Source organism: Brachypodium distachyon, chromosome 3 (genome assembly GCF_000005505.3).
Source record: "Brachypodium distachyon strain Bd21 chromosome 3, Brachypodium_distachyon_v3.0, whole genome shotgun sequence".
NCBI classification, from domain to species: Eukaryota; Viridiplantae; Streptophyta; class Magnoliopsida; order Poales; family Poaceae; genus Brachypodium; species Brachypodium distachyon.
This window is the reverse complement of record NC_016133.3, coordinates 40,859,173-40,869,605: the sequence shown is the minus strand read 5'-3', so window position 1 is coordinate 40,869,605 and position 10,433 is coordinate 40,859,173. Positions and strand designations below refer to the sequence as shown.

The window sequence follows — 10,433 nt, the reverse complement described above, 5'->3', positions numbered from 1 at the left end:
AGAAGAAGGGCCAATTGACTCGACCCCCGAGGCTGAGGCGGCGTTCCAGGATCTCAAGCAGTACCTGAAGTCGCCGCCAATCCTCATCGCCCCGAAGCCGGGCGAGCCGCTGCTACTCTACCTAGCGGCGACTGACCAAGTGGTCAGCTCGGTCGTAGTTGCCGAGAGGGAAGAAGACCCCTCGGGGGCTAAGGTTGCGGGGCAGGGGGCTGAGCTAGCCCTCGCAATCGCCTCAGACCCGGGGACCGCCGTTGAACCGGCGGCGTCAACACCGCGCAAGCGGCTCGTGCAACACCCTGTGTACTTCGTCAGCATGGTGTTACGCGACGCCCGCACGCGGTACCCGCAAGTGCAGAAGCTCTTGCTGGGGATTCTGCTCACATCACGCAAGCCGCGCCATTACTTCCAGGCGCACCGCGTCACGGTGGTGTCGGGATTCTGCCTCGAGTGGGCCCTCACCAACCATGAAGCCACCGGAAGGGTGGCCGAATGGAGGATGGAGTTGTTGGAGTTCGACCTGCACTTCACCAACACCAAGAGCATCAAGAGTGTGGCCCTGGCTGATTTCGTTGCGGAGTGGACCTCGACAGGCATAGAAGAAGAAGAGCCAGAGACCAGCCTGCCTGGCAAGCTGGACGAAGGCCACTAGATCCTGTACTTCGACGGCGCGTTCAGCCTGCAGGGAGCTAGCGCCGGAGTCGTCATCGAGTCATCCACAGGAGACCAGCTGAAGTTCGCTATCCAGCTCGACTTCCCCAACTCCACCAACAACACGGCTGAGTACGAAGGGTTGCTCGTCGGGTTGCGGGCGGCAATCGCCCTTGATATCAAGCGCCTGGTTGTTCGCGGGGATTCCCAACTCGTGATCAACCAGGTTAACAAGGACTATGACTGCCCGCTGATGGCAACTTACGTGGATGAGGTCCGCAAGCTGGAACGCAAGTTCAAGGGTCTGCGGTTCGAGCATGTCAAGCGCAAGGATAACTTCGCGGCTGACGAGCTGTCCAAGTTGGCAGCGTAGCGCCGGAAGATTCCGGCGGGGGTGTTCTGGCACAGGCAAACGGCGCCTTCGATGGAAGAGATACACCGAGGCACATGTTCCCACCATGTGGCCTCCCGGGCTCTGGCCGGCAAGGCTTTCCGACATGGCTTCTACTGGCCTACGGCGCTAGTCGATGTCGAGCAACTGGTCAAGACGTGTGAGGCGTGCCAGTTCCACGCGAAGAAGAGCAACCAGCCGGCGCAGGCTCTGCAAGTCATTCCATCCTCTTGGCCGTTCATGGTCTGGGGGCTGGACATCGTCGGCAAGTTGCCGAGAGCGGTTGGTGGCTACGAGTACTTGCTCATGGCCATCGACAAGTTCTCCAAGTGGGTGGAAGTGGAGCCAGTGTGGAAGGTGACCGCTCAGGCAGCCATCAAATTCTTCAAGGGCATTGTGTGCCGGTTTGGTGTGCCTAACGGCATCATCACCGACAATGGCACACAATTTACGAGCGTCGTGTTCCAAGCCTACTGCGAGGACATGGGCACCAAGATCCACTTCGCTTCTGTTGCTCACCCGAGGAGCAACGGACAGGCGGAGCGAGCCAACACAGAGGTGCTGCGGGGGATCAAGACGAGAACCTTTGACAAGCTCAAAGGCCACGGGAAGCACTGGGTTGAAGAACTCCAGCCCGTGCTGTGGTCAATCAGGACCACACCTAGCAGGGCAACAGGTGAAATTCCTTTCGCCCTTGTCTATGGGACAGAAGCGATGCTGCCCTTCGAGCTCAAGCATGGATCTCCTCGAGTACGCGCGTACGGCAACCATAGCCAACACGAGCAGAGGGTTGACGATCTAAACTTCATCGAAGAACTTTGATGCCGGGCTGCTGTGCGGGCTGCATGCTACCAGCAGGGACTCCGCCGTTACCATGACAGGCAGGTCCGTCCCCGGGAGCTCGAGATCGGAGACCTTGTCCTGCGTTGGATACAAGGAACAAAGGCCGGAACAAGCTGGCTCCGAAATGGGAGGGGCCCTTCCGGGTAGTGCAGGTAACCAGGCCGGGGGCTGTCCGGCTGGAAACCGAAGAAGGCTTGCCAGTGCAAAATAGCTGGAACCTCGAGCACTTGTGTAAGTTCTACCCGTGAAGCGGCGGAGCCCGACCCACAGGTGATGCTCCGGCAGCATGCCTCTCGAACTAGTGTAGCCGGGCAATCCCTGATTGTAAACCACTAGTTTCTATGAATAAAGATAAGTGCTTTCCTCTGAGTTTCAAGTTGTCTCGATTATTTGCATGTTTTTTCTTCTGTCGCCTACTTTAGGTGCACAGAAGTCTCGTTCCATCCTTGGTTGTGAGCAGGAGGCTGCAGGAGCCTCGAAAACAAAAATCCGTTGCCGGATCGCTCCGACACGGGCCTATGCGGTTGCCGGGCTCCCCGCAACGTGCATCACGCAGAAGCTGCGTCCTGGAATGGAAGAGTGCTCACACCCAAGTTTGGCATCGACCCTTCTGTGCCCGGGGGCTGGGAGGCAGGAGGGTTACCTGTGCTCTATCTGTGTTGCGTCCTTTTTCGTGCATTTCGAAAAAAATTTGCAGCATCTTGGGCTTGGTAAGAATCTGACATGCAAGACAAGGACGGAATTGCGCGCACTGGGATGCTCGTGGAGCGCTCATGGGCTGTGTCATTCAGCGGTGCCCAGTAGTGCGTGGCGACCGCACTTCAAGGTCCTCACCGCACTTCGAGGCTCCTGCTGCAGGAGGGAGCCACCGTGTGTGCCGTGACGACTTGGTGCGCATGGTGGCGAGGCCTTTGCCGCACTTCAAGGGGTGTGGCACCACATGTGCCGCGGTGACTCGACGCGCGTGGTGGCAAGGTTCTTCGCCGTGCCTATAGAAGGGCGTGGTGGCCATGGAGCAACTCAGAGCGAAGCCAAAAGGATAGCTGCGAAGGCGAAGGAGGCCGCGGAGGCACGGCGGTGGTGCATGCCATCAGCGCTCAACGCTGATGGGTGCACTGCCGCCGTGCCCTTGCCGCACCCCTCCCACAGGAGGTTCCGAGGCGAGGGCTGCCACGGAGACACTGTGGTGGAGCCGCCATCAATGCTTGGCGCCGACGGCAGCCCCGCCACAGCGTTCCTGCCGCATCCCTCCAGCAAGCGTTCCAAGTGCGAGAACAGACATCTAAGTGCATGGTCCTGATCGCCTAACTTTCTGACGCTTAACATTGGCTCGCTGGTGTGGCTCGAGTCCTCCATGCGGCTAGGGTGTTAGAAGGACAATTGCGGGGGGAGTGCGCTCCTCGTGCGGCTCGCGGGTCCGTCCCCTGAGCGCATGCTTGGGGGTAGCTACCCCGCAAGCGGAGTGGCTCGCCGCCGCTACTTGACCCCAGGTCGGCACTGCGGGTCCGTCCCGGGTCCTTGGTCTGGTTAAGTGTGTCGTGCGCGAGTCCCCGGCAACACAAGGCATAGCACACGAAGGCCAGTAGATCCACCCCGCGAGTCAATCCCGGGAACAAGAAGCAAGTACCAAGTAGAGCCAGAAAGCAAAATTCATAGAAGCAGTGAACGGTTACATGAGCTAATAAAATGTTACTTGTTCGAACGGTGCCAAGCGCAGTACTTGCGGGAATCAAAAACAAAGACACAAAGATAAGACAAGGACCAATAGGGGGCGGCAGCGACTAGTTGCCGGGGTCTTCGGCTGGAGGCTCAGCCTCTGGCTCCGGCTCCGGCTTCCTCTGCATCCGGTCCACCAGCTCCTCGACGAACCTGCTCACCGCCTTGCATTGAGTAGGGCCGTCCTCGCTGTTTGACCAGGAGTCCAGCAGCGTCTCGAAGGAGAAGTCCGGGTGGTGGAGGTGCACCCGGGGGAGGATCGTCTCAGCGATCTCCCTGGCGCACGAGTCTATCTCCCCGTCGCAGAACTTGGAGATCCACACGTCGAGCTCCCCGAACTTCCCCACCATGTCAGAGAAGAAGGGGATCAAGGTGACGTCCGTGCCGTCCACCTTCGCGGCCTACATGTCGTACCTCGGCAGCAGGTCGTGCGCGGCCTGGGCGATCTCGCGGAGCTTCTCGGTCTCCCTCCGCCGCTGCTCCGCCAACTTGTCGTGGTTGCCACGCGCCAGCACCACCGCTTTCTTGGCTTGCTGGAGGAGTTCTGCTCGCCACGAGATCTCCGTGGCCATGGCCACGTTGTCCTCGCCCACTTTGACGAGCTCCTCTCGGACAGTGGCCAATTCGGACTTGAGTTGGGCGCTCTTCTCCTTGGCGGAGTTGAGCTCCTTCTCCCGCCGTGCTGACACCGCTGTCGCGTCCTCCGCAGCCTTGGTCTGCTCCTCTAGCTTGGTGCGCAGCCCCTGGAGCTGGGAGAGGTAGCTATAGACCAGCTCGTTCTTCTCGTTGAGGCGAGCTTGGGCCGTAGCGAGCACCTCCTCGTGCTTCTTCTTGGCCTTCTCCTGCGCCGCGGCCAGCGAGTCTAGGGCTTGTTGGGGCTCGACGCGCTGGGCCTCCAGTTGTCGGTGGAGCTCCGCTTCGGGGACGACCGGCGCTGCGGCTTCATCCTTGGCCTGCCGGGCCAGGCACGTCTCCTCCCGCAATCGGGAGAGCTCTTGCCACTCCCTCCCGACGGCCTGCCGCACCTTCCCGAGCTGCCCTTCGCGAGCTCGTGGTGCTCCCTCACCTGGTTGAAGGGGGTGACGAACGCCAGTTGCTGCTTCTTGATGGCATCAAGGAACTGGTGCCCCTAGTCGTAGATTCTTTGGTCCCAGGTGATTGGGTCCAAAGTCGGCCCGGCAAGGATGCCGAAGTCTGCGCCGGAGGTAGCAGCGGACGACGACGAGGCCCCCGCCGCCACTGTTTGCCCGGGAGGGGCGTCGTCCACTTACGACGGAGCCCCCTGTTGCTCCCCTGCCGCAGCCTCCTCCACACCCGCGCCCACGGGTTGCGGGACTAGTGGAGTTGCCGCGCCGTTGGCAGGAGGCGCCTCCTGTTGGGAGACCGCGGGATCCGTGTCATCGGCCTGCACGGCCCGAGATGCGCCGCCGAGCTCCGCCTCGGTAGCGACGGTGGGCGCTGCCACTGTTGTGTCCGGCGCGGGGGAACTCGGCGCAGGAGCCTCTTCCGGCTCCTCTCTCGTCCCCACGTCTTCAACGTTGGAGCCGAGATCGACCACCGCATCGCCCGCTCCCGTCGTGGGCATAGTCGGGTCTGCAACAAATAAAAGAATTAGAATCTAAAAATAAACTAAGTTACCCGGTGATGAATGCAAGGAAGCTCTAAACGAGTACCTTGCGGGGCTGCCGAGCTTGCGGGAGGAGCCTCCTCCTCCTCCGTCCCAGCCTCTGTGGCCGGGGCACCCGCCGCGGGCTGGACTTCGCCTGCGAATCAAGAAAGCGGAACGGTTGCGGATCAACAGGCAGGAGAAGCGTAAACAATGGAACCAGGGGAGTGGTCAGTACCTGTTGCCGGCTCCTCCTCCACCGGCATTGGGTCGGCGGCAGGCGCACTGGCGGCGCCACCGGCCTCCGCGCCGCCCGGGGCGACGCTAGCGCGGGCCCGGGTGCGCGGCTTCTTGCTCGGTGCAGCGGGTGGCGAGTCGGCTCTCCCCCTCTTGCCGGCTCCCGTCGGGGTGCCGTCCTTCGGTGGGTTGAGCTTGAACTCGAAGCCCTGGAAAAGTCCCCGCTTGGGCGGGGCCGTGGGCGCCCGCGGGGTTGCCGCGCCCCCGGTTGCCGCGGGAGCCGCCACGGCGCTAGCAGACACTACAGAGGTGGCCGCTGCTGTAGCGGTTCCGCCAGGTGTCGTTGGGCACCGGCAGCTCGGTGGGCGTGTAGATGAACTCCTCGGTTTCCTCCACACGAATCCAGCACCAGTCCCCGCGCCACTCCTTCTCAATCTTCTTCTCTGACCGGACGATGAACTCCGATTTCATCCGGTCGTGGGCGCGGAAGACCATCCCGACGACATCGCCCCCGCCTGCTCGACGCGCGGGTAGAGTAGTGCCGGAATAATGCCACGGATGGCATCACTCCGACGAACCTCTCGCAGAGGAACTAGAAGATGGCGAGGAGGAAGAGGGAGGTGGGGTGGAGTTGCGCCACCCGAAGCTGATACGCCTCCATGAGCGCGTGGAGGAACAAGGAGTATGGAGGCACCAACCCAGCGAGGTTGAAGCGCGCGAACACCCGGAAGACATTCTCCTGGTGCTCGGCGCCGGCGGGGAAGATGAGAGTCTCCCCGTACTCATTGAACCGCAAGGCGACGGCGTGCCGGACCTTGTCCAGCCCCTTGCCGTTGTAGCGGGGCTGGAAGAAGGCGTGCGTGGCCCTCAGCGCCCGCCTCTTCTGGTCCTTCTCTGAGGTGGGCTTCTTGGGAGCCGTCTCGCTCTTGCTGGTCGCGGGCTTCTTGGAGCCTTTCCCTTTCTTGGGAGCGGTGGGCGCCATGGGGAACGCGGGCGGAAGCTAGCAGGATTCAGGAGCGCAAGGGAGCGTGAGGATGGAGAAGAAAGGCTGGGGGGCTAAGTGTTTGCTCCTCAGCGCAGCGGTGGGGTCTTATAACACCCTGGCGCTAAGCAACGGTCGCATCCGCACCCTACGGGTGCGCTGGGGATAACTACACTTCAAGAGGATAGCGCAGGGCGTGGCCTTAACCACCCGTGTTTAAGAGGGGGGGGGGTTGGCGCGGAAATCTCACGCCCACTACTCTGCCCGTAACGGCAGAGTACTTGAAGCAGCGCATAGACGAGGACCCGAGATGGCTCGGGACCCACGCGTCGGTTAAGGGCGTAGCACGGCAACCGATCAGGGAAAAGTCCACCCGGGAACAGGCGTTGCCGGCCCTCGCCCGGGGGCTACTGTCGCACCAGTGGCACCCGGGGTACCACCGCTGCATGACACGTGGGCCACCTCGCTTGCTCCCTGGGAGGATCACACCCCGGGCAGCACCCCGCGAGCTGCCCGACAAGTCACCAGCACGGCAGGGCTAGCCGGGCTGCGGGGGTTGCCCTGGAGGGCAGCAAGAGAAATCCCGCCGGTTACTTGCCGGGAAGGGCGTTACCGGGTGCAGGCGCCCGTTACAGGAGCGGAACCGAGTGGGCAGGTCAGCAACGCCACGTGGCCGCTCGGCGGGCTCCCTGTGCGTAGGGTTCGTCCGGACAAAGAGTGAAGCACACTCAAGTATTAAATGCTCCGACAGAAAGGAGATTCCCCGTCTAGTCAGACTACAGTGACTGGCCCAGTGTAAATTTTAGGCACGTAGGACCCTAGTTGCAGGGCTACCCATCCTGCATGCAAGCCAGCGCGGCAGGGCCGAGATGCTCTGGCTCCATGTTCGCCATTTGTCACCCATGCATCGAGGCACCTGTGGTATTCCCTTCGGTATAAAAGGAGGACCCCCGCCAACGGTCAAAGGGTTGGATGGACTCTCGGTTCACTACTAATTCTAGCCAAGAGTAGCAAGTAGCACTTAGCTAAGAAAAGAGAGAGCACCCGGGGACTCCCTCCGGCAACTTGTAAATCCTTGCTCATCGGTTAATAGCAAACTCAGAAGCAGGACGTAGGGTTTTACACCTCAAGGTGGCCCGAACCTGGGTAAAAACGATTTTGTGTTCATCGTGTCCCAACGCTTGACATTGGCCTCGCCGGCGATCGCTGGAACGATCCCGTCGCCCACTGCCGAACCTAAAAGAAGGTGCTCGCGCATCCCCGGTGTCTGAGCCCACGACACGAACTGACAGCGCAAAGATCATAACTATTTGCAATACCTGCACCGGCAGGCATCCCCACGAAAGGTCCCGCGAACAGATCCCTGGACGGATCCCTAGAGCGTAACCAGCCTCGCCCACAACGCATTGGACTATTTCCTCTAGCCCAACTTTACGACGTTGATTAATAGACCCAACGTAATCTAAAAACAGATTCTCCTTCTGCTTATCCAGTTTCCTGGCTGCATCCAAGTACCTCCCGGCGTCCGCATCGTCCGCAGCAGCGATACGCGCACCCACGACATGCACTACCTTCCTCGTTATGTCCAGCACCTACACATCGGCAACGAAGGCTTATTCGCTAGCCTTTAAATGCTATTTTGTTGCATGCACCAGAAATGGAAAGTATCTGCTTACCAGCCGAAGGTGCGAATGGTTCGCGACGCCCGACGAGCCATCTGACTGTACGCCATTCCCCGCAAGGAATGCGTCGTGGCTGACATTAGGAAGCATGCGATATCTTGTTCCATGGATCAATAGCTCTTGATCTGACGGGCTGTCTTTCAACGCTTCGGTCTAACCTATCAAAGGTGACATTTGTAACAATGTCAAGTGTGTATTGTGACCATAATTCACTCAGGCTTTGTTTGGATGTAGGCATTGAGATGCTTGGTATTGAATTGGGTCCAATGCCAATATCATGGGATATTGATATTGAGATTAAATGTCAATATTTCTGTTTGGGTATTTAGGTATTCAGAACCCGGACTTGATATTGAGGTTGAATGCCAAATCCTGTTTGGATGATCAAATTGATGAATTGAAACTGTATAATGATTACACTATTCTATACATACCCCAAATGCATATTTGTGTAACATCTTAATAATATAAAAAGACAACAACATATTGGAAAAATCTACACAACAAATTCCGGCACAACAAATCAAGTAATTCTGACCACAAGCACACGATATTTTGGCACATCAACACAGAATCAGATTGAAGTAACTTATGCCTCGTACCAAAATTGAGCGATATGAATTTACTCATGCACCAAATTTGCACAGGACACACACAACCTTTGCAAACATGAAACATACAGTACATCGAATCTGACTGGCCATCCATTAGAGCATCCACAGTCTTTGGTGCTCCTCCAGGCACGCAAGCAAGAACAGCAGCCGAACATGCACAACTGCTCCATCGCTTCGTGGCTCGCCGCCGGCTACGCGAACACGCAGTACATGTTCTTCAGCGGCAGCTTCAATAAGTACCAGATTGAGCCAAAGCATCGCGCAAAAAATAAAAGATCAGGAATTAGAGCACTTCATTGGACGGATCGGAGTTGAACGTGAGCTCCCCGAGAGCCGACGTGTACTGTGCGAGCTCTTCCACCTGCGCCGGACAGAGGAGGAGGGCGCCGCCACCTGTGCCGGCTGCCAGGTTGTGCGCATCGGCCGCCTGCAGTACAGAGAGAAGGGAGGTGAGAGGGGAGGCGCCGCGGAGGGAGGGCGGCGGGGCAGGAGTTGACCACCGGGGCCGCAGGAGGAGGCGGTCGGGAGGAGACGTACCTGCGGCGCCGCCGCATACGGGAGAAACTGACGTGGCTCGGGAGGGAGGGCGCGCTGCCTGCGTCGCTGTGAAGGGAAAAGGGGGAAATAAAATTGCTTCTAGCTGGAGTCGAGCCTGGGTCTCGGTCGAAGGAACGAGGATCCCGAAGTCCTACCGATGTCGAGCCTTTTGCCTCGGAATTGGACCGGATCTGGTTTTGCCTGTTGGACTCCGTACTCAATATATATCCAGACCAGCCAAACACCTTGAATTTGGCATTTGAGACTTACACAATGTTAATGTCTAATACCAAGGTTCAATATCTACATTCAAATAAGGTGTCAATGATATTGGGTTTCCGCTGTTCCGGTGGACGACTTGTATCTATGCTGGTTTCTTTATCAGAGGCGCGGTGGAATATCAAGATAGAAAAAAAAAGTTTAAGAGACAGCGTCAAAGAACCATGATGTAACTTTTGGTTTAATCACAGAACTTTTTTTTAGGACATTTAGAACTAAACCAGAAATTACACCACAAATCGTTTCAATCCAGCCCATTAGGCCTTTTTATCTTCTTTTGGTTATATATACGTGTTGTTACTTGTTCCCAGGCTCCCAACCGCAGATCGTTTCAATCCAGCCCATGATGAGCAGCTCTAGCCCTAGCGATCCCATGAAAAAAGCCAAGTGCCGAACGGTGCAGCTCTGGCGGCAGCGAGCGAAAGCAAGTCCGTGCCTCTGCAACTCTGTCCCTGACTTTCTGGCTTCCTTGTAGCCCCGGATGGCACCGTTTCATTTACAGAATTGCATTTATTTCATGACTATATAGGGTTTGTCCCCGTCGTCGTTCTGATCGTTTTAGAATAAAATATTTTCTGGTGCAGATCTGTAGACGAATAAATAAATTGTTTTGTGGTAGATCTGGGTTTACTCGTTAGGATCGATTTGTTGCCCACTAACCAATTTAATTTATTGGTGCATACAAGGGTTTATCCTTTTGGCTTTCAAAACTAGAGAAAAGATTTCATACATGTCTACTGCCTTACTTCTTGAGAGTTCTGTTTTGTGTGTTGCTTGTGTGTTCACCTCCAAAATACCTTAGGCCCCAGTTTCCATGTCGGTGTTGCGGCAAGGAATTGGAGAATAAAATTGGCTTGTCAAATCCGCTGTTTGGATGTGTTTGGAATCAGGTCCGGAC

General features: G+C 57.7%; 1 long non-coding RNA gene across 1 annotated transcript; it reads right to left on the bottom strand.

The window, feature by feature from the left end:
• Nucleotides 1-8,613: 8,613 nt before the first annotated feature.
• On the bottom strand, nucleotides 8,614-9,419 carry LOC112271826. The gene is made up of 2 exons (XR_002965301.1): nucleotides 9,257-9,419; nucleotides 8,614-9,146 (listed from the first exon to the last, which is right to left on the bottom strand). It is a non-coding gene; the product is annotated as an uncharacterized LOC112271826 (long non-coding RNA).
• Between the last annotated feature and the right edge of the window lie 1,014 nt (nucleotides 9,420-10,433).